Source organism: Oryzias latipes, chromosome 19, assembly GCF_053564925.1.
Source record: "Oryzias latipes strain Hd-rR chromosome 19, Olatipes_Hd-rR_3.1".
Classification (NCBI taxonomy): Eukaryota; Metazoa; Chordata; class Actinopteri; order Beloniformes; family Adrianichthyidae; genus Oryzias; species Oryzias latipes.
The window spans coordinates 2,178,804-2,200,588 of record NC_136255.1 but is presented as its reverse complement, the minus strand read 5'-3'; the positions used below and the strand labels follow the sequence as shown (position 1 = coordinate 2,200,588).

Sequence of the window (21,785 nt, the reverse complement as noted above, 5' to 3'; positions counted from 1 at the left end):
AGACAGAAGACGATCAGAGCCATGAAGAGTGTGAGGTTTTTTTTTTTTCGTAGAGACCGGCTCAGATGTTTCTCAGAGAGGTGAACATGTTTTTGCTTCATGACTCGCTAACATGCAGTTTATCCACAAATGCTCGATCATTTTCACACTGTGTGTAGAAATGCCATCATAAAAGGTCAAAGGTCTCATGTCCTCTCTTGCACTTTCGTTTAGCACTTTGCAGAACAATCTGAGAGTTAATCCTTTGGCCTAATCTGCTGTGTTCCACTGATGGTTCTTTTTTTACCGGCCTTTAAAGCCAGGATTAAAACCATCGTTTTACCCTCTCAACCGAGTCATTCAGGAGGATGAAACTATTAATGGCTAAGTGCTGCTCGCATCACACTGGACCCTCTGAGCAAACAAGCTGTGTTTTTGACACATTCTTAGTTTTTATGATGCACGTTTTTCTGCCTAATACATCATGGCTTTGAATTCAGCGCTGGGGGTTTGTCCTGGGTTAGGGTTAGGGTTATTATACTACCTTGTCGTTTGCATTTATGCAACATTTTCTTTGTTCTTATTTTTTTAATATTATTCTTAGTCTTTTTATTTCCCCCTCCGCTGTCAGTTGCTATGGTGACAAACAAATTTCCTACGTGTGGGATCAATAAAGTATTTCTGATTCTGAATCATCTGCCTCCATCTATCTGCCTCTTTTCACATTTTCATAACATTTTTGCTTTAGTCAGTTATCTAATTCTTGGTCTTTCTTGATGCCTTGTTCATTATCCCCCTTTAAACACACGAAACAATCTAAAACATCTAACATGAGCTGTCGATCTGATGAAGACTTCTACATCCGCACCTCTAGCCTATTTTCACATGCCTTGTTCCTCTGGATTGATCTTAGAACAGAACTTAAAGTTGAGGTTTGGCATTCCTGTCACGTGCTGTCACTGAGTTTTATCAACTATCTCCTTGAAAAAGCTTAATTTTTCTTATTTTTTTAAAACTTGTCCTGTCCAACAGCTGGGCAAACAGATGAGAGCTGAAGGCCTCTTGTGTTGAACATATTTTACCTTAACAACAGGGGTTATGAATCTTCAGACACGTTAGGAGTATTTTTTAAATAAACCCCTTTTGGAATTGAGGCCAAACTTTATTCATCTTAATTATATTTGTCACAGTTTTTGTTAGACCGAACGGAAAAGAAAAGGAGGGAAGAAGAGAGAGGGATGTTGGGGGGGGATTAAAACCATGAAGCAGCATAAAGCAACAAGTTGCTGGATGATTTTAATCATTACGTTTAGGTGCAGATGTAATACAAATCTATAAAAAATTTAAAAACAAGATGACAAGACAAACCGTGCGACAACCCCCCCCCCAAAAAACACACACACACACACACACACACACACACACACACACACACACACACACACACACACACACACACACACACACACACACACACACACACACACACACAAATAGATAGTGATAAAATGATAGAATGTAGAGACCAGGCTTTGTCCTGAAGTGGGGAAACGATATTTTGGGGACATGTCCACATCAGCGACCCCCCAACCCAAGTTCACGGAGAACACTACCACAGAACCCCCCAGATCTGATCAAAAGAGTCAGACCCAGGAGATCCCACTGCAGTTTCACCGCTCACTGAGGAGGGTCAGTCACTGATGTGGAGGATCCCTCAGAGGAAAACACTGGAGTGTAATAAAATGTAAAAGGAATAAAATTAAAATATATATAAAACATAGTAACACTGAGTCTAACAATAGGCTATGTCAGTGAGCACCAGCTTACGTGAAAAGAATGAAGAACTCTCCAGCAACAAGAAGGGACGGCAAAATCACTGGAACTTCTATTACGAGAGATTTTAGCATTAAATGATTTGAATAAACATGTTCAGGTATTAGTTAAATGCCAACAGCTTTCAGAAAAAGTGTGAGAGGAACAGACTTTAGGTAAAGGGGCAGCCTCTAGCTTTCATAATACTATGAAAACCCATCTTTTTTTTTTTTTTTTGCAAGCAGTGTTAGCATGAGTCCACTGTAAACAGAATCACAATTGAGTTGTTGGTATTCATGACGGTGCACGTCCGTGTAAGATGGCGTCCACGGCGGCTTGGAGATCACTGGAGGATCTCATCTATTGTTCAGGAAGCAGCGGCAGATTGACAGAGACTGCTGGTGAGACTTGGTGTTTCTTCTGCGGTTCTCTTCCAAGCTCTCCGCCTTGCACTTCTACAGCTCTCTAATGCTCCTCAAACACGCTCTTGTTTACCTGACCCAACCAGGCACCCCGCAGACAAAACGAGGTGTTTGCACAACGATGAAGCGCCTGTTGTCTTGTGTTGGAAGCCAGTTGATTTCTGCTGCTTTGTAACACGTGTCAGTTCCCACACAGAGAGCGCAGACACACTGTGTCTGACCCCCACATGCCCCTGCATGCATGCGGCCTTTAAAGCTTCATACGGCCAAAGGCGGCCCGCTGGAGCACAGTGATCCCCTCCCCTCCTGCACACATCCAGATCGTCTGTTTTCCTTCGCGTCGGAAGCAACCCGCGGTTTTTATAAACCAACGTGAGCTCACACTCCATGTTCCTGTGCTCCCTCTCAAACACATCCGACTGTTTCTAGTGACTCCAAAAATGAAATGTGAAAAAAAGAAGTTATTTTTTTAACACCACAAGGTAGACTAGTTAGTTAGTTAGACAGTTTATTTTTCCACAATGTGTCACAAACAACAAATCACCTTACAATACGAACATGGAAAAAATGGACCCCCCCGAAGCAGATGCTTATTATGAGTGGTCCGACATTTTAGCCAAGCATTAAAGAATGAAAATGAGAGGCAGAAAAGAAAAATATAATAATAAATAAAATGATAATATAAGAATTTTATGGTAATATTAGTAGAAAGTGTTGGTATAGAAGTCAAGAATCTTGAACAACACAACAGACACATGAATTAGTGGTTTTGGCCGCAGCAACATTATATACAATATGTTGACATTAATTGCCATTTCAGTTTCTTTTATACTGCAGCAGACTGTTTGGTATTTTTGTCTAAATTGTTTCAAATTTGTGGACCTCTAGTGTAGACAGAAAAGCTGGTACATTGTAGCTTCCTTATTTTGCCCTTTTAGCATCTGCTTTCCTCTGGTGTCATGGTGATGAGAGGGATGAGGTCACACAAACGATTCTTTAATTTACTAACAACACTGTACGTTGTGCATGCTTTATGACATGCACTGAGTTTCCGTGTCTGAAGGAGGCTGTGTCTGTGGAAGAGAGGATCTGTTGGCATGGACCGGGTCTCATGGCTTTCTTTTGTGTAGTCTGAAGTTTTGGAGTGTAGGTAGAATATGTGTCGTCATTGTTTCAATCAAAGAAACCATTCACTCTTAGCTTCAAGAATTCATTTAGCTATTTTGATTCAAGGAGATGATGAAAGACAGGTGATGATGATGATGATGATGATGATGCCTTTTCTCATGTTGACTTTGAAGCCAAACACAGTTTTTTAAGATTAAACATAAGAAGAGGATCTTTGACTTCATCAGAAACCACAGAACATCATGAGGCTGAAGATGCTTCTCTCACACTGAAAGGCTGAAGTCTTACACTGGAAAATCAAAAACCTTTAAAAATAACAGTGGGATGCGGTTCTCTGAATGTGGATATTAAACATTTCATCTATCCTAAATATTAAACTCTGAGCTGTGATCATCCAAGTAAAGAGCAGTGATAAGGTTTGAAAAAACAGTTTTCTGTTCATCTGTAATCCTGTGATTCAATAAAAACAACAAAGAGATTTTTTTTAAATAAATCATGAATTTTAGCTTTTTAAACGTCAAGATGTCTTTATATTTTTATACATTTTAACTCACACTATACTGATTTATTAAATCTTTTTTGACGATAAGCTCATGACAGTTTTTTTAGGTGGTGTTTGGTGATGCTGACAGCAGAGGGCGCTGTTGTCCTTTGATCCTGGCCAGTCACACTGAAAACAGTCTTTTGTGGTTCCACCCTTTACAAATGAAACAACTCGTAGAACAGATAACAATTTAAAAATGTGTTTGTTTTTAACGACACTTAAGAAAATTGATGCAGTGCGACAGTTGATTGATGTTTTTTTTAGCCCAGCACAACCATGACAAACAACCAGAAGATTCCAGTTATTGATTATGATGCAAGATTACAAGTGCAGGTCTCGCTTTTTGTTTGTACCCTCATCCCCACATCCCACTCTCGTTCTCTCTTCCTTTTTGTCCAGCAAGAATGTTTTCAAAAATAATTCTTATAAGTAAATTTAGCTTCAAATACAAAGGGGGGTTTATACACATATACACCTCTTGTGCCAGAAGACAATTGATCTTTTTTCCTTGGATGTATTTATGGTTCAAAATCCCTGTTCTTGTCAGAAATTACCTATTTTTTTTTAAATTAGTGTGACCTTCATTCATTTGCAGATTTCTCTTTGCTGCTGTGTCTTCCATTCACCACAGACAACCTTCAGACAGACCGTGGTGAATGACCTTCGTCTTCACCGCCACAGCTGGAATCATGCTTGAAAACTAAAAATGGATCTTTTTAACGCAGTCACAAGAAGACACAGGTTGGTAGTTTGCGTCGTTCATTGATGGCTCTGGTAAAGAAGGTTATTCCCTGCTTCTTCTTTGTACTTTGACTGAAATGTGCTACCTTTCGTCAACGCCAGTGCCATCCCACCCCCCCAACAATGTGGCCTGTGTCTGTGTGTGCTGCATGTTCTCTTGTGTGAAGGTTGGAAGTGGGAGGTGAGCGAGCATGGCTGTTTGAAGACCCATGAATAAGTGATGATTCAGAGCCTTTCTGGGACTTCCTCTGCAGTGAGACAGAAGCAGGTCGATTTGTTGAAACTGGTGGTCAGAACAGGGAGGATGAAGATGAGAGCGGCACCACAGCGGGTCTAAAAACACAAAGGATCTTCATCACAGTAAATCACGGTCATGTAAGAAGAGCAACCGTCTTCTGTTATCTCCTGTTTCATAAAGTTTGTTCTCCTGAACCGTAAAAACTCTTTCTAAATGCTTTTCACCAAAATCAAAAAACAGTTGTTATAAAGAATGAAAAGTGTACTTTAGTGCATAATGCTGCACAGTGGTTGGCGCTCTCACCTCGCCGCGTGGAGTTTGCATGTTCTCCTCACGCGTTTGTGTGGGTTTTCTCTGTTTTCTCCCACAGTTCAAACATGCTGCATAGGTGAATGGGTGTCTCTAATGTGTCCCTAGGTGAGTGTGTGTCGACTTCTGCGACAGGCTGGTGACCTGTCCAGGGCCGCCTTTGCCCAACAGTCAGGCTGTGGTGACCCCGTGACCCCAAATGGGATCCAGCGGCCTCAGTGGATGGCTGATGTATGAAACGAATTACAACAACTGAACATTTACAGGAGTTTAGAGATAACATAAAATACTATTTGTATTTAGCTTAATGTAAAGGGAATCAGCTTCATTAACAGCAGACGTGCAGCATTTGTGATGTCTGGGAAGCTCCATGACGCCACTCTGACTGATTACAGTGGTCTGACACAACATGGCTGTAAGCCGCTTCACGTGAATAAAGGTCATTTTAGAAAGTACCAACTCACACCTGAGGTCGTCTCGCAAAGGTTCACAAAAAACAAAGAGAAGCCCCTCAATTCATGTGCTTCGCTCCTTTACCGCGCTGCGACCTAAAGTAATTTATTCAGCAAAATTAGCAGGTGGCCGTGCAGCGGCATTTGAAATAAGGAGGCGGCAGTCACATCTTTACACGCTGCGTGGTGGCTGCAGAGGTTTTAACATAAAGTAGAAAATTTTACCGGACGATTTTTTTGACATCAATCATGGACGCCCAGCAAAGATCATTGACATTGACTGATAGGAGGGTCTCTAAGGTCCCTAAAATGGTCTGATGATTCCCACCCCCTTGCCCCTGCGCTGCCGTCCCTCTTCCACCATCCCATTGTTAGAAATCATGCGGTAGCAGGCCGGCACTCCACAACGGCTGCTGACATGGGCCAGGGGTCTGGGAGTGTGAGCTTGGCGATCCCTGCCATCGTGGGTCCTGCTTGGGAATCCTGCTGTGGTTGGACCCCTTGGACCTTCGTTCTGGGCGCTGGGGCTTTGCCCTGGCTGGGTTTCTTGGGAGGCATGTTTTCTAAAAATTTATAACGTGTGCCTCTTTTTATATACCCCCATTATACCAGGCGGCTGCTAGCCAGTGACACGGAGCCCGCCACCTTGAGACATTTATACGTTGTCCAATCAGAGCTGCTGCCACCCGGTGATCTGGCTGCCACTACCCTGTGGCCGCCCCGTCAGTCATCCCCGCCTGACTGACTGATATCTGACTGACGCCATCCGCATTCATGACCACGGCAACATTTTTCCTGCAGATTCTGCCGATGGCTCCCCATCACGCTGTGGCAGTTGTATTTGTGACCATTGCATGAATTAGTGAGTATGGAGGACAGGACTACACCCCACATCCTGGGACTTAATGGAAACAAAGTTGACGTGCTTTAAAAAAAGTAAAATATGTTTCCTTCATCTTCTGTTATACATAAATATTCCCACAAGCAAGCAGCCACTGTGAGAAGGAAGTGACTGTTGCTGGAATGAGGTTACAGTAGAGGAACTGCAGCAGAACTTGTTCTTACAGTGAACTGGAAGTTTCTGGGAAACTACAAAAGGACAAGAGACAAAGATAAAGAGGTCAATTACTGCTGGTGATAAAAACAATATATAGAAGGAACACAGAGGGGAGGGAGTGGGGGCAGAGGGAAAAGGGGGGGAAGCAATGAAAAATGGAATCGACATCGACTTTCAATGTAGCGGGGCCAGAGTCAGCAAGGGCACAATAACCCAAAGTAAAGCAAAGATCTTTGATAACTCCTCTGAAAGTAACTTGGTGAAATGGATGTGAGTTAGGCTGTGTTTGAAGCAACACATGGCGCGCCTGGAATGCCTGTGAAAACCCCCAGGCTTATCAGAAATGACACTTCAGAGGGCCGAAGAGCTTAAATGCAGCCCAACGCCTCTGCTGCACTTAAAAGGCCGCACAGCCTAAATAATGGACACTCCAGCATCTCTGCTGTTCATAGCTTTACTTTTGAAAAAAAATCCAACTGTGACATTTTAAAATCTCTTCTTTCTGCATGTTTTCCTTTCCAGTAAGGGAGTAAAAAGTTGATCTGGTTCCAGCATTAATAGTCAGCAAAATGGAGGACAAAACAAACTGGCCCAGAATCTCTGAAGCTTGTTGTGTTTATGAGATTTAACTGATGTCAGAAAACGTCACGGTTTCTCAGCGTACTTTCTTACTGCTTTTTCGTCTTACTGCCTTTTTTTGCATATAAACAGAGCTATGATCATGCACGGTTCATGCACGACTCTCGTCTTGTGCCATGGGAATAAAAACTGTCCGATCTTTCCCCCCTCCAACAGTCAATACCAAGTAGGGGTCTCCGCTACCCCGTCTGGGCGGGGGGGTGTTCGGCACCGCGCAGAAGGCGGGCCGTGGAAGCAACCCTGGAGGCGCGGGGGGCCCTTCTTGTGCATCTCCCCAGATGCAGCCTCTGCCGGGGGGGTCCCCCGTCTCGGTGAGGATCCCCTCCGGCGGGCCGGCACGGCTGGTGCATGGCAGCCGATTTAGAAATGGTGCAGACCAGGGGAATCTGACTGTTTAATTAAAATTAAAAGGGCCCGCGGCGGGCGCTGACCATGGTGCTGACGTGATGTGATGTCTGTCCAGAGCTCTGAATGTCAAAGTGAAGAAATTCAATGAAGTGAGGGTTCACGCGTTCTTTGTGTGGTTTATTCCCACTCTTTGGTGGAGAGGTGTGTTTGTTTAATTGATAGAAGTTTGTTTTAACTGTTTAATGGTGTGGACAGATGTTTTCTATACAGGTGACAGGAATGCAGGTAACCAGAGAAGGATACAAGAGCTGCTGAAGAAGTAGTAACAGGTCTGTAAGGGAAAACGTGGGTTTATGGGCATTTTCTTCATCATCTTTCAACTGTTTTTTTGGTTTTAATCAAACGACGGGATTTCCTGGAGTCTTTATTTACTTTCTACCTCTCACCGTTGAAGTGTTTTTATGATGAACATTACAGACCTCCTCCAGTGGAACAACAGAATCTGTGTATCTTCCCCGCTATAATTGCCCCTTCAGGTGGCAGACAAAGTGTGCTGCGTTCTGCAGACGTTTGCACCTCTTTTGACAACACTTGTGTCCTGAAACAGCTACCAGTGGTTCATTTCTGTTCACATACTTTAGTACTTTGGGTTAGAATTACTGCAGGTAAGTTCATCTTATTTTCCGCTGAGCTTTTTGAAATGAAGATCTTTTTTTTCTTTTAAAAAAGCCCCACTGGTCAGATTGGAGCACAGGCTGATAATTTCCTTTGAAGAGCAGGTCTCTCAGGTCTCTCAGGTCATCCATGAAAAGATTAGGAAAAAATGTCATAAAATGGTTCTAAAAAGTTATTGGTTTTTGTTCTAAATTCATTCTAGTTGCTAAGGTCTGAGAAAAGTTTGGTACCATATTAAACTGAGATTAATATTGAAACAGACTTCGTACAAATCTTACACTTCATTTAAAATTGAAGATAACATCAGTGTTTAGCATACTGAGGTTTTCAGTTATTGATGAACTGCAGGCTCCTCTGTAAATGCACCTCATTCTTCATTCAGACACGCCTGAGAAAGTGATGGAAAGTCTCACTGGTGGTTGACATTTAGATTCGCTTTGGGTTGGACAGTCCATCGAGTGTGGAACCGAAGTGTGGACCGCATGAAATCAACTGAAAATACTGATGCATCAAATTTAAACACGAATATAACTAGTCTTAGTTTCCTTCATGGGTTTAGATGAAAAAAAAAAAGATTTCAGGACAAAATCAATAGTCTCTAAAAATAATGTTAATACTGTTAGTACAAACAATTAATGGTAAACCACACTTCCTGTCTTCCATGACTTGGTGATGAAGATGAAGCTGTCAAAGTACATGGTGACAAATGGATGGTCTCTTCAGCCGCACCCGACTTTTAAGGTGTGATGGATAAATAGAGCAAAAATAAAATGACAAACGTTGTAAAACTGTTTTTTTTTTTAACTTGTCCTGTCCATCAGCTGGGCAAACAGATGAGAGCTGAGGGCCTCTTGTGTTGGACATATTTTACTTTAACCCTTGTTCTATCCTAGGCACTTTACCATTGTGAGTTGGGTCATCTAGACCCACTAGACAGTGCTCTGGACCTTTTTTCTTCAATGATTTGTTATCTTCACTGGTGTCCATGGATTACATGAAATCTTTCCACCTTTATCCACCTTTGTCATGGTAGGGAGAACACGTCATTGGAAGGGTGGGGTCATCTAAGATAGCACAAGGGTTAAAAACAGGGGTTATAAATCTTCAGACAAACCAGAGGTATCTTGGTATTTCCTCCAACTGTCTTTAAGAATAGCATGCAAGACCTGCAGGTGATCCTGTTTCCATTTGCGCTCTGCTCTACGGCACAGACGCCGAGCGTCCCGCGTGATTTCATTGAGCCATGGCTCCTGCTTCAGTTTCTGGCAAGTGGCTTTTAATGGAGCAACGGAGTCTAAGACTTTGCTGCAGGTTGAAATAAAAGAATTCATCAACTCTTCTGTGCCTCTGACTGCATGAGGACAATCGTGAGACAGCATTGATGCATTGAAGAGAGGAGGGAAAGTAGAAGCGGTCTCAGTCCTAATGGAGCGACTCAGACGAACGCGACCAGAGACTTTCACATTATGATGCATATTAAAAGTAAACACAACAGGACTTCTTCCACTTTCGGCTTCTCCCATCAGGGGTCGCCACAGCGAACGAGTCGCATGGTAAATTTGGCAATGTTTTACGCCGGATGCCCTTCCTGACGCAACCTTCTCAAACCGGGCTTGGAACCGGCAGAGGTAGAGAAGGGAACAGGGAGCAGCCCGGAGTCGAACCCTGGTTTCACGGACGGAAGGCGCCGCAAACCAGCACGAGCTAAACTGGCTCCCGGTACAACAGGACTATGGTCCGATAATACATTGGCCCCCACCGAGACATTGTCCACCGGAAAACCATATGATAGCACAAGGTCCAAAGTATGTCCACGTATATGAGTGGGAGCAGTGACATGCTGTGTTAAATTAAAAGCCTCGACTAAGTTTTGAAAGTATTTCACCATTGGCTTCAAAGGGCAACAAAAATGTACATTCAGGTCCCCGACAACCAACAATTTGTCATATTGAGTCAGCATATGGGCCAAGACGTTTGAAAATTCCTCACTAAAGTTCATGTTGGGCTTAGGTGGTCTGTACACGACAGCCCATAATATTGGGTCTGCCTGCCGTAGCTCAAAGCAGCTCAGTTCAAATGAGGAGAAAGATGCAGGGAATAAAATCTTGAGATCAAAACCGTTCTTCAGGACCGTGGCTAGGCCTCCGCCACGACCTGTGGTCCGTGGAGCATTGATAAATGTACAGTCAGGGGATAAAAGCTCCGAAAAGGCGGCTGACTCACCGGTGTTGATCCACGTTTCCTTCAAAAACAACAAATCAAGTCCCTCGGACTTGAAAAAATCTTGCAAAGCAAAAGTCTTATTTCCAATAGACCTTGCATTCTGAAGATCACAGTTAATTGAAATCACCCCCGTCGCTGAGGCTGCCCGGCTGAGCAAACGGAGGTTACCCGGGATGACTCGACCTGAAGCCCGGAAGGAGCGGCTCGGGCGCAACCACAGACCGCCTCCAGCTGTCCAACTACGGGTTGCAGCCAAACACAGACAGGAAAAGACGTGCGCCGAGAGAGACACCGCTTGTAGCAGTTCAGATAATCCAAGGGAATTGAGGAGGGACACAACATGCCCACTGAACGTGACAGCCAGGCTTTCAGTTTCACAGGTCGACCAGATCGTACTCCACGGCGTTTGCGCTTTTTGGGGATCAGCGCCTTGACGCGGAGGAAACAGTCTGGCACATCTGCCGACAGGTAGAATGAGTCTGACGTGGGCTTGGTGTTGTAAAGTATGCATGAGTCGTCACCCGCTTCGGCTGCGGGGTCTGGGGTGGGGTGGGGGGCTTGTCGGCCCTGTCCTGTGGGGGGGCGTTCTGGGGGGGAGGGGGGGCCCATTATTAGTACGGGTCGGGGGGGCTAACGGGTCGGGGTCTCCGCTGAGGCAATCAGTGGTTGCCTCGGCCGGTTGGCCTCCTCGGTCCCGTCGAGGCCTGACCAGAGCTCTTCTAGGGCCGGCGTCTGGGGGTGGGGGCCTGGGCTTGCTCCGGGGGGGGGCGACGCTTTCTGGCTCCTCTCTCTCTGTGTGGGGTGGGTGGTGCCGGGCCTAGGGTGTCGGCGCCTCCGGGGGTGGGCCCCTGGGCTGGGTGGCCCTGGCCCCTTTGCTGGGGGTGGGCTGGGGGACGGCTGTTTGACCACCGGGGGACAGTCTACCAGCTGTCCCCAACTTACCCCCTTCCTTATATAACCTCATATTAGGGTGAGGGGGTGGGGGGTCTAGCCTGCGATGCGCCTTGGGGGGGGGCTACTTGGGAGTGGCCACCCTCCTATGGTTGCCGTATGGAGTGGGCCCCCCCTCTTTCGGTTTTATTTGCACCTTAGACATGTAGGGTCCTTGGTAGGGGGGGTGCTTGGACATCACTGCAAGCAAGCAGCAGATGTCCTCCTGGCACCCTACCCGCCAATTTTAACCGCACCTTAGACATTTAGGGCCCCTTGGTGTGGAGGGTGAGGGGACATCACTGTGAGTAATCAGGAGATGTCCCCTTAGTGCCCTACTCGCCAATTTTAACTGCACCCCCCTTAGTACACACACCCCTCCCCCTTCAATATATACATTCCAACATAAACACACACACATGCACACACACACCCTCTCAAACACACATACACGCACACACACATTTTACAAGGAAGGTGGGACTTGGGTCCATCTGTCCCCTACCCCTTCCCTGGTGGGGGGTGTGGGCCCCTTGGCGATGGCGGCCGTGTCCCTTGGGTGCCGGCTCCCTGGGCCCGGCAGTGCTCTCTCCGCGCGGTGGGGGGGTTCATATTACACCTGAGCCGGGGGTGTTCGTGTCCCTGGGGGGTGGGTCCTGGTCCTTGCCCCTGGGCGCTGGGCCCCGCCAAACTTCCAACATGGCCGAGCCTGGTCGGGCCATATTTATAACACCCCTTGTGGGCCGCCCTTTTTTCCCGGGGTTCCCCCCTCCTGGGCGGGGGCGGCGGGCCCCTGCCTTGCTCCTACCTGGACCAACCGTGGGCCGGGTGGGTGGCTGCCTGGAGTGCGGAGCGGGTCTCCCTTGGGGGGTCCTGGCTCGTACCTGGGGTCGGGGCGGGGGGATGCCCGGAACTCCTGGGTGGTGGTGGGGTGCTCGTCTGGGGCTGTGGGCGTCCCTCTCCGGTGGGGCCCTGCGTTGGGCTCTTCCGGCGCGGCGGGGGGCTGCTTTCCTGGCTGGGCTGGGGCGGCGCTCTCTTTCCCTCTGCGCCTCCCTGCTCTCTGGCTCTGGGGGCCTCGCGGCGGTCCTGCTGGCCCTGGCCTGGGTGGCGGTCTTGGTCGCCCGGGGGGCGGTTGTTCCCTGCCTGTTCCCGTGTGGCGTTGGGGGAATTCCGGCTGCCGCTGCTGCTGCGGCGGGAGTATGGATGTGGGGGTGGCTGGGCGCTCCTCCTCCTTCTTTTCACATTCCACCATCCATTTTAGAAGAACATAAACACTCACCTGAACACAGGTGTTAGCTCACCTTTGCACTAATAGTTTGCATGATTGAATGAATGAAAGATTTCACACTAGTTGGTTTAAAGGCATAGGTATGCGTTCGTGAACACTATCTGTTTTGTGTGCATGTTGACATGTGGACATTTTTGCGGCTAGCAGGTGTGTTGATAATATTTGAGTGTGTGTGAACAGGCCCCGCCCTTTTTGTACTACATTTGAACCGTACCGTAACGATAAACAACCAGTAAGCCTGTCTGCTCTATGCTGCTTCATGGTCTTGACCCCTTACCCCTCCGATTATCACCCTCCTACCCCCCCCTCTCTCTAACGTCCCTCTCTCTTCTTCCCCTCTTTCCTTTTCCGTCCGGTAGCGACAAGAGAACACGAAAAAAAAAAAAAAAAAAAAAAAAAAAAAAAAGTATGCATGAGTCAAAGTTTCTTCTAATGTTTAACAACTCCTCGCGATTATACACCAGAAGAGAGTCGATGGTCCTCGTGAAAATAGTAAAAAACAGAATATTATACAATAAACTGAGCAGAGCCAAACGACAAACCAGCCACCCCGGCGCCATCTTGTCTGACAGTCTGACAATCAGAATTTATTTAATGTTTACGTTGCTGTCATCAAGCCTGGTCTTTTAGGTCCTACACCACCAGTTTCTAACAAAAGCGTAATTTAGCCAACAACAATCTAGAAATTGTACAGTGCTGGGGGCTAAATAACATTGGTCTTTATCAAAGGAGCATGTGGGCCGGTTGAAATCTGAATGTGGGCCACATTTGGCCCATGGGCCAGACTTTGGACATGCCGGCTCTATCGTAACATTCTAATATACTGAGGTACAGGATTTGAATTTCACCATGTGTTGGCTTTGTCTATCAAAATGAAAAGGAACAAAACTCAAAACACGTATATCTGTACACACTTTATTTAACTGTTATTAAAACACATTTTCAGCCAATATTCAGTTTCATTAAGATGAACCTGGGGTTTTGAAGAATTCCTCATATCACTTCATCAACTACATCCCATAGTTGCTCCCCCTGTCTCCAGAGGAGGACGGGGGAGCACACAGGGATCTCTGTTAGCCTGAGTGCTTTAAACCGAGCCTGACATGCTTCCATTCACAAACTGGGCCAGGGCTTCGGTGCAGATCATCTCAGGAGACAAAGCTTAAAGATGCCACGAGAAAAGAGAGCACGGAGAACCACTGATGACACATTAAAGCCGTTTCTGTTCACGAGGCATGGACATGCATGTTTTATTAGTAACTCAAAGGGTATTTAAATTAGTTCAGCCGACACTACAAGACAGCGCTACAGCTCATAAATAATCCAACAGTCAACGTGCTGGATGGTGTGTCAGATAAGATATATGATATAATGCTGCTGCAGGGGGCTGGTGTGCCTTGCATTGGATAGGGGGTGGGGGGTGGGGGGTGGGGTTCCTCCTATACCTCCCATACAAGCCAAATAACAGTGTGACAAAGTCTGACCTATTTATCCTTGATTTTAGTAAACAGGAAGTCACAATAAGTCTCACAACAACCGTCTCCACTCTTTTGAATAATGAAACAGAAGTGAATACAGAGATATTAAAATATGAACATTCTGCATATATATATATATATATATATATATATATATATATATATGAATAAAAAATGTAAAAACCCATTCATCCATCTTCCTCCACTTATCCAGAACCGGGTTGCAGGGGCAGCAATCTAAGCAGAGATGCCCAGACTTCCCTCGCCCCAGCCACTTCCTCCAGGTCCTCTAGGGCAGGGTTCACCAACCTTTTTGAGACCGAGGGCTATTTCATGGGCACCAAGTGGTATGAAGGGCGCCACTAAAAACCTCCTAGCCCCCCCCCCAAAAAACAAAAAAACAAAAACGCAACACAATTTGAGGACTTCCTTTTGTGTGCCCTATTTTTATTTGCTCATTTTACACACAAAAACATGCATGAATTTTCTAGACTTGTATTACAGGGGGGGGGGTCAAACTCAGTTGCAGAGGGAGCCTGAATTCCAAACAGATTTTAGGTTGCAGCCGAACAAGATAAATATTTATTGAACACACTAAAGCTAAACTTTTAAACCTTTAAAACTTTAACTTAATTTTAACTTTTTAAACATAAATGTAAATAAAAACAGACAGGAATATTAATCCTCACATTAATGGATTACTCAACCACCTCAACCTATTCTCAAAATCTTTACATTACATGAATCATAAGAATGTCCAGAAATTGTGTAATTTATTTGATCTATTTAAACTTTTGTAATAGACCCTTACTTTTATTGATTATTTTTTAAGTTATATTTGTTAACATATTTGGGTTTTCTTTGTCTACCTTTATCTCAGAATTGATATTGTTGTCATTGACAGACATGCCGTGGTTGTTTGTTGAATATTTGCTTCAATAAAAAAAAAAAAAAAAAAAAATTGGGTGCATTCCCTGCGGGCGCCACAAGGGGTGCTTGCGGGCGCACTGGCGCCCGCGGGCACAGGGTTGGTGACCCCTGCTCTAGGGGGACCCCGAGTAATCTCTCCAGCGTGTCCTGGGTCTTCCCCAGGGCTTTCGCCCAGTGGGACATGCCCGGATTACCTCTCCAGGGAGGCGTCCAGGAGGCATCCGGACTAGATGCCCAACCCACCTCTACATGCTCCTTACTATGTGGAGGAGAAGCGGTTCTACCCCGAGCTTCTCCCCCTATCTCTAAGGGAGCGCCAAGCCCCCCTGCAGAGGAAGCTCATTTCAGCCGCTTGTATTCGGGACCTCGTTCTTTCGGTCATGACCCAGAGCTCATGACCAAAGGTGAGTATTGGAACAAAGATCCACCGGTAAATTGAGAGCTTTGCTTTTGGGCTAAGCTCTCTCTTCACCACGACGGCCGGTACAGCGTCCGCATAACTACGGACGCCGCTCCGATCCGCCTGTCAATCTCACGCTCCGGTCTTCCCTCACTCATGAACAAGACTCCCAGATATTTAAACTCCTCCACCTGGGGCAGGGACACTCCACCCACCGAGAGATGGTAAACTACCTTCTCCGGTCGAGAACCATGGCCTCAGATTTAGCGGTGCTCACCCTCATCCCAGCCGCTTCACATTCGGACGCAAACAGCCCCAATGCACGCTGGAGGTCCAGGCTCGATGAAGCCAACAGGACAACATCATCTGCAAAAGGCAGAGAGGAAATCCTGTGGTCCCCAAACCAGATCCCTTCTGGCCCCTGGCTGCGCCTAGAAAATTCTGTCCATAAAAACTATGAACAGAACCGGTGATAAAGGGCAGCCCTGCCGGAGTCCAACGTGGACCGGGAACAGGTCTGACTCACTGCCGGCTATGCCAGTTTTTTTTAATTTTTTTTTAATGTAAATTGTTTTTGAATTAATAGGATTAATAGGGATTAGGCAGCAGTTCCTCTAATTGGCTTTTGGCAGATACCTTGAGATGAAATAATAAACCTCTGATAAACATCATGAAATGAAGCTATAATTGGGAAGAAAATATGTCCTGTGTTATATAGTGGATGCTATGAGTGTATTAGCAATCAATAGAGTTTATTTGTGACATAAAAAAAAGCAAAAATGACCACATTAGGAGCTTTGATCACTCTTCCCTTGGAGGGAAGAGTTTGAACTCTTGATACTACCATGGCGAGAGGTGACAGCATCCATCCTGTCAATTTCAATCAAATCTGATTTTCCAAAATATCATTTTTAAAGCCATAAACATTAAATGTGCATAGAATTACATGAGAGTTACATAAATGGATGGAAAATTTCTAAAAATGCATAAAAGGAACAGTTGTGGAGAGTGACCGACAAAATACTTTAGAATGTAAACAAAACAAGTTTCTCATCGAAATGTACATTTAGTATTTGTTCAAGTTTGAGGCATTGACTGTATAACTGGAGTGAGTGTGACGTCACCCAAAATGGTTCACTTCCAGCTCCAACCAAATCAAATCTTGTTTTATGTAGCACTTCATACAAAAGGTAGCACAAAGTGCTGTTCACCAAAATAAATAGTATATATATGAAAGAAAGCACAATAAAAAAAACATTAACCCCACCCCCAAACCATACGCACACACACGGATACACATACTCCCACAAGAAACCTCCAACCCCCTGAACCGATGTAGATAGATATTGGGGTCTCCTCCCCAGTGGACAGCCGCGTAGTCAGCCGAGTGCACCATCACACACCACAGCAAAGCATGGATGCAGGTTCCCTCCCAGAGCTGCAGCAGCTAAACAGCAACCGACCCAGAGGAGGAGGACCCAGCTGAGGAAACACTTGAAATACAAATTATTAGAATGTTCATCAGGCAGACTGTTCCATAAACAAGGGCCATGGTGCTGAAAAGATGCCCCGCCGTGAGTTTTGGTTTTTACCGCTGGAATGGTTAAAAGACCAGAGCCAGAGGATCTCAGGGTTCGATAGGGTTCATATTTGACTAAAAGATCTGATAAATAAGAAGGCGCAAGACCGTTGAGACATTTAAAAACTGTTAAAAGGATCTTAAAATCCATCCTGAAGCATATGGGGAGCCGATGCAGAGATTTTAAAGTTGGTGTGATGTGAGCCCGCCTCCTGGTCTTGGTGAGAACTCGTGCAGCAGAGTTCTGGAGAAGCTGAAGGTTCTTAATGTTGGTTTTTGGAAGACCAGCAAGTGTTACAAAAATCAATTTTACTCATGATTAACGCATGCATCAATGTCCAGCTTTCCAGCTTGTTCAGAACGCAGCAGCTAGATTGTTAGCTGGAACTAGCAGAAGAGATCACATCACTCCTGTGTTAGTTTCACTTCACTGGATCCCAGTTGATTCTAGAATCAAGTTCAAGATCCTCCTGTTAACCTATAAGGCCTTACATGGAATGGCCCCGTCCTATATTAAGGACCTCATAGTCCCTTACCAACCAATCAGAACACTTCGCTTGCAAAATGCAGGACTGCTTGTGGTTCCTAGAATTAGTCAAAGTACGGTTGGAGGTAGAGCGTTTAGCCACCAAGCCCCTGTCTTATGGAATAAACTCCCAGCTCATGTAAGAGAGGCCGATTCAGTTTCTACATTCAAAGTTAGACTGAAAACATTCCTATTTGGACAGGATTATTGACAGACTAGTTAGTATTCAGAGATTATTTAACTTAATGTTAATTTGTTTAAATTAAACTTAATAATAACTATTTCTTTTAAAAGGCTGCTAGAAGTTGAAGCTGGGGTAACTATGGTGCACTGGGGTTCTGTCCTCTTTTCTCTTCTACTTCTACCCTTCCTCTCCTCTATTCTTGATCATAATTCATCATTTAGTTCTCCATGCCTCTGTCTGGTACAGTGCGATTCATGTATTGTCCCTCTTTTCCTCTCCCCTCCTGGGGAGTGGGAGTGCTTCCAGATTCCAGTTGGTTCATCCGTGCTCCAGTTCCTGACCGTTTACCTCGCCTTTGCTCGTGCTCCTACACCTGGCTGTGGATCCTGCCTCTGGCTCATCTCTGGCTCGTCTCTGCTCTGTACCTGACCGAGTACCTCGCCTCTGCTCCTGCTCCTACACCTGGCTGTGGTTCCTGTCTCCGGCTCGACTCGTGCCTTTGACTGTCCCCACAACCACGGCTGGATGAAGCTCGTCTGCTGGACTTTTATATATGTAGTTGTAGATTTAGATAAGTTAATTCTTCTCTAAGAGTTCTGGTAAATCGCCTGTCCGTCCTGGGGGAGGATCCCTCCTTCATGTGGGCACCCCTGAGGTTTCTTCGTTTTTTACGGAATCCATTTTTTTAGGAGTTTTTCCTTACAGAGAAGGGGGGTCTAAGGGCAGGGATGCCAGTATAGCTTAGTCAGTTTGTTAGTTCATTTTAGTATTTTTCTATTGAACTCTTTGTATTCGTGATCCTTTTGATTTCATGTTTTACTTCGAAGCCCATCGAGACGACTGTTGTTGTGATTTTGGGCTATACAAATAAAATTGAATTGAATTGAATTGAATTCAATGTCTCCATATTAGCAAGAGAGAGTAGTGGGTGGTCCCTAGCCAGATTTCCAAGATGATAAACCAGTTTTAACCACCCGTTTTATATGTGGGATAAAAGTTAGCTTAGAGTTGAAAATAACACCCAGGTTTCTGACTGTTTCAGAATGGCTTCATGAAAGTTCCTGTAGCTTCAGAAACCGATTCTCTGTCTTAGCTTCAGGACCGATAACTAAAATTTCTCCTGGTTGAGCTGCAAAAAATTATATGACATCCATTATTTCACATCTAAAATACTGTTAATCACTTCTATTGGTCTTGTGTCATCAGGAGACATAGCTATGCACAGCTGGGTATCAGCATAGCTGTGAAAGCTGATGTTGTGGCTTCTGATGACATTCCCCAGAGGAAGCATGTAAATGTTAAAAAGCAAGGGCCCCAGGATGGAACCTTGAGGTACACCACATTTAATTTCGTGGACCCAGGAAAGTGTGTGTCCATGCTTACCATAAAACTTATCTCCATAAGATAAGATTTGAACCGCTTGTGTTTACAAGGATCAGGTGATCAACAACATCCAAAGCTGCACGTAGATCTAGTATAACTAGTACTGAGATCTGACCTGAATCCACACCTGACATCATTAACTATTTTCAAAAATACTGTCTTGGTACTGTGGTTTGTTTTAAAACCAGATTGGTCTATGTCAAAAATGCTGTTTTTAAGAAAAACTCATTAAGCTGAATATAAACAAGTTTTTCTAAAATCTTGCTTAGAAATCGCAAATTGGACACAGGTGTGTAGTGATTTAAAAACTTGGGATTTAAATAGTTTTTTTCAGTAAGGGTTTTCACCACTACAGTTTGAAAGGCAACAGGAAAAATACCCGTCTGAAGATAGCAGTTTATTGTATTTACATTCCCTTTCTCAAAAGATCCATCAAATGATTTAAAGTAATGATGGGATGGCATCTAAAAAGCAGGATAAAAGCAGTAGCGTTTCCTTACCGTTCTCACAGAGGTCTCTTGTTTTATAAAACCAGCGATGTCAAAAAGCACACAGTAATGGTCCGAAACAGCCAGGTCCACAGCAGTGGACACACTGGTAGGTAAACCATGACTGATGACAAGGTCAAGAGTGTGCCCCCCTGTGGTGAGTCGGCTGCATGACATGTTTAAAATCCAGAGAAGCGAGCAAGTCCAAGGACTGAGTGGTGCAATAGTCCGACTTCCTGTCTATATGCAAGTTAAAATCACGTGTTATTAAAATCATGTTAAAGGAAACGTGGACAGATGCAAGGTACTCAGAAATCTAAATAAAAACAGAGCTTGGTTGCGGTGGTCTGTATACTGTGATGCATAAAACTGGAGGGCTGTTAAAAACTAAGTCGTGGTGTTCAAAGCTGGGGTACTGATCTAATGAAATTTGCTTTACTGCAAAGGAGTAGGACATTATAGATGCAGTAACACCACCCGTTTTGCCCTCTCTGGTAGAAAAAAAACAACTAAACAGTGGAAGGGAGGCCTCTGTGAGGACAGTAGATGCATCTGTCAAATGAAGTTAATTTAGTCGCCATTTGTTTTGCAACACACCACCATGCTGGAGCCAGATGACGTCAGTAAGCAGTGATTGGTCTGAGTCATTTTTTTGGCACCACTCTCACCAATCAGGACTGAGCTTGTTGGAAATCCACACCCCTATTACGGAACAGCTGGCTACATAAAGTCAGTCAATCAAACGTGTTGGACGTCAGACCACCATATTTTTTATTGAGGCATCTGTTTGGCCAGTTTGTAACTTGAATAACTTGCATTTCATAAAAAAAATCAGAATAAAATAATGATAATCAAGAACATGTTTAAAAAATGTATTAGAGCCAGAATGCTTCTCCTGAATGAGTGAATGACAGTTTATTTCTCTACAGAAGTCTATGGGATTGTGGCTTCTTGGAGCCAGCAGGTACTTCCTGTTTGGAACGCCAGGGGGGGAGGGGCCACCCAGTCCAGTTCTCCTATAGAGCAAATAGTTTGAGAAGTCTTATACTGTAACCTATAAGGTCTAATCAGACAGAAAAAATTCAAGAGAAATTTGAAACAAAGATTTGTTTAAAAAGACGGGGTCAGGCTAAAAGCATTGGCTGTTGCTGCTTTATTTGTAAAATAGTAAAAAGATTTCATCTGAAATCTGTGAACCGTCCCTCTGGAGGAAAATGGACTCCATGTCGTTTGGAAATTAATTCATAACCTAAAACGGCTGCAGTGGCAGGCAGCAACATGTCCCTCCCTGCGTCATTGCTGTTGATGTCCTTCCTGGTCTTCACACAGAAGCTAGAGTTTCTTTTTTTCCCCTATGACTGTATGCATTATGTGAAAATGCCTGAATATTCCGAAGTGAGATGGTCTGAAGTGGGCAAACATTCACACAAATGAATGAGAACTGAAAAAGGCAGAAAATCAAGAGGAGCCAGGGGGAATCAGAGCAGCAGGGCCTTTCTTAATGCATTATTAAAAAGATGGGGGCTCCTGGTGGGTACTTTTCTCTTGGATGAGTCTTGCATTTGGAGCCCCAGCTTTCACACATTACACTTTCTAATGGGGAACCTTAATGAGGTGCAGGTATTTAGAATACATTAACCTCAGCATGCAGAGTATTTTCTCATTAGACTGATTACAGAAATGATGTTTAAAAAAGGAGAACAAAACTCATTGAAGCAGTAGATTGTTTGAATCAGCCCCCAAACATAGTTTTAATACCATGTTCTTTTTCTTCTGAAGAAGAATTACTCACAGATATCTTTTAATTTCAAAGCTGACTGCATGTTTTTGGTTTGATAACAAATGAAAGTATTGTTACCTGCGTTTGAAAAGGTGCGTGTGCATGCTGGGAGATAAATCTGTTCCTCTATTTCCCCAGGCAGACACAGTCTTGGTCTTAATCTGAGCTTCTTTCAGCACCGCTTGCAAAGTTCTGACTATGGCATGTGAGTCACAAGTGTTTGAAAGATGGACTTAATCCAGATTACAGCGC

General features: G+C 44.7%; 1 protein-coding gene across 1 annotated transcript in view; it reads right to left on the bottom strand.

Moving 5' to 3' along the window:
- LOC144987874 (uncharacterized) overlaps positions 1–21,785 on the bottom strand; it is a 230,354-nt gene that overhangs the window by 92,862 nt on the left and 115,707 nt on the right. The gene's annotated exons all lie outside the window — the stretch shown is intronic.